The sequence below is a fragment of the Cygnus olor genome, chromosome 3 (genome assembly GCF_009769625.2).
Source record: "Cygnus olor isolate bCygOlo1 chromosome 3, bCygOlo1.pri.v2, whole genome shotgun sequence".
Classification (NCBI taxonomy): Eukaryota; Metazoa; Chordata; class Aves; order Anseriformes; family Anatidae; genus Cygnus; species Cygnus olor.
In genome coordinates, this window is record NC_049171.1 from 36222887 (window position 1) to 36225222 (window position 2336).

Sequence of the window (2336 nt, forward strand, 5' to 3'; positions counted from 1 at the left end):
CCAGCTAAGACAACAGTACATTGAAGGCATCAGTAGAAAACCTCGGTGGGTGTTTAGTAATTAAAGATATTGATGAAATACTTGAATGATATCTACAGCTAGTGTAAGAAGCACATGAAGCTGCAACAAGGCTAATTTTTCCACAGGAATGCCAACCCAATTCCTTCTACCAACCCACCCTATGAAGAGGAGTGATTTGTCAGATCTCTTGAGAAAAGAGACCAAACAACTCGAGTCGTATTGCCATGGAGATACAAACACAAACAGAGCACCTCCTGCTGCTTACACAGGCTCCAAGGCACCATACAGCAAGAGATGTAACAGACCCAGGAGCTCAGGTAATACACAAATTCAATTGCTGCCCCCTTTCTGAAACTTTTCCTGAAGTCCAAGTCATTTCTGTGTGATCCAGCATGGTCTTACTATAACGCTCTCGTAGATTTGCATTTGTGTACGTCTCTGCCCTTCTCTGTTTCAGCTGGGAATAAAAGCAAGAATACTGAAATGCCATACGAAGGGTTGGTTGTTTTGTTTTGTTTTGTTTTGTTTTGTTTTCCCCTGTTCTTTCTTTTTTTGATGTGAAATAGAAAATTCCAGAAATCTCCTGAGTGAACCTGTTTTTATAAGATTGTTAGCCCAGGTTTTTGGAGAAGCAAGCAATTTTTTTCTCAGTTAAACCACTGAGTCTTTTGAGGGGTAGCCAATTGTCCGTAATGCTTAATATTCAGGTTTTCTTCCCCCTGTTTTTCCCTCTGATATATTGTCAGGGTGGAACTATTCCAGCCTGCTTCAGCAGACGCCCTAACGCCTCCTCCATTTGTGTGTGCTATGGAAGAGCAGCTGAGCCAAGCACTACATTTTACGCTGATGGAAAAGTTATCAGGGAGATCAAAGAGGCAAGCAGGAGAAAGTCATAATCCTACATACGCGCTGGATGTCTAATGAATTATTTGAATAAATGAGAATTTAAGGAAACCAGTGTTTTGTTAAATACCTTTGGTAAAACAACTTGCTGAGTTTTATCAGGGACAAAAGTCATAAACGGGCTATAAATACTCCTCACTATCTACGGTTTTGTTCTTGCAAAAGGGGAAGGATCTGTAGCATTACCTATCTGAAGCTTCAGATGTGTCAGATGCTCCAGACTGGTTGGACTCTCACCCAGAACAGGAGCACAGGTGTTCACTGTAACGATATTAAAATATTTTATGTACAAAATCTCTCCCTGAAAGCTGCAATCAGCAATCTGTGCTCTTTTAGAGGCTTTCCCGGGCTTGGCAACACCTTTTTTAAACAGGCAGTTTATCTTCTGATAAGAAGCAGAAAGACTTCATTTACAGTTGTTTAATGCTATTAGAGTCTGTGAATGCAGTTTCCGTAACAAGATAAGAAAAACAAGCCAAGTCTTCTGCGTAGGATATTTCTGATCTCCAGGATATATGGTATTGTGGTACGTGACTCACCGGGCTGCTGATGTCACACGGTATGTGCTATTCGGCTCGGGTAACTGATAGAGAGAGTTCACTGCACGACAATAGTTTGTGCTATGCTGACGTATCTCACCTATCCGTTATAAGATGGTAACCAGGAAGAAACTTAATGTAAAACATATAAAAATACTATTAGAGGTAGAAAAGAGACACTCTATTTTCCATTTGCAACACGACGCTGTTAAGCCCACAGGAAGCATGTGACCATAGTGCTGAGCATGGAAAATCAAAGGCAGTGGCTGCCCTTTGTCCCCTGGTCTGTCTGTCTGTCTGTCTCGCTGCCGCTGGGCACCCTGCAAGCCCCGGCGGTGACACCCACGGCATGCAGCATGCTGTGGGAGAGGCTGCCAATTTTAGACGCTCCTTGAGCTCTCGGAAAGTTTGTTCTTTAAATATGGCTCAGCAAACAAAGCAGTAAGCACCCTCCCAAGCACTTTGCGACATTCAGAAAGGAGTCTCAGCTGCCGCAGGGGCTGAGGTGTGCTATGCACACACACAGCTGTGTGGGTGCTCTCAGAGAGTGCATTCACACACCCCTGACGCACACAGGGTTAGGAGCAAGAGCAGATATTTTCAAGAGGAAAACCATCAAGAAATGGCTCAGCCCTAAGAGGAATGAAGATGAGACACTGCGCAGTCATTGCTGTCACTGGTGGGAATGCACACGTGCAGTGACCCCATGGTTGGCAATCACTGCTGTGACTGCGCGAGCAGACATAAATCTGCTTTCACCTGACCACTGCAGTGAAGAGGAGTCTGTTGCCTGCAGAAGTAACGCACACCCTTCAACATCCACCAGCCAGCTATGCTCTGCGGACCTCTCATACGGAGACGATAAATAGAATG

The 2336-nt window shown here is 44.3% G+C and overlaps 1 long non-coding RNA gene across 1 annotated transcript; it reads left to right on the forward strand.

Moving 5' to 3' along the window:
- Positions 1 to 254: 254 nt before the first annotated feature.
- LOC121068657 lies at positions 255 to 975 on the forward strand. Its single transcript, XR_005819015.1, has 2 exons — positions 255 to 338; positions 768 to 975. It is a non-coding gene; the product is annotated as an uncharacterized LOC121068657 (long non-coding RNA).
- Positions 976 to 2336: the final 1361 nt, after the last annotated feature.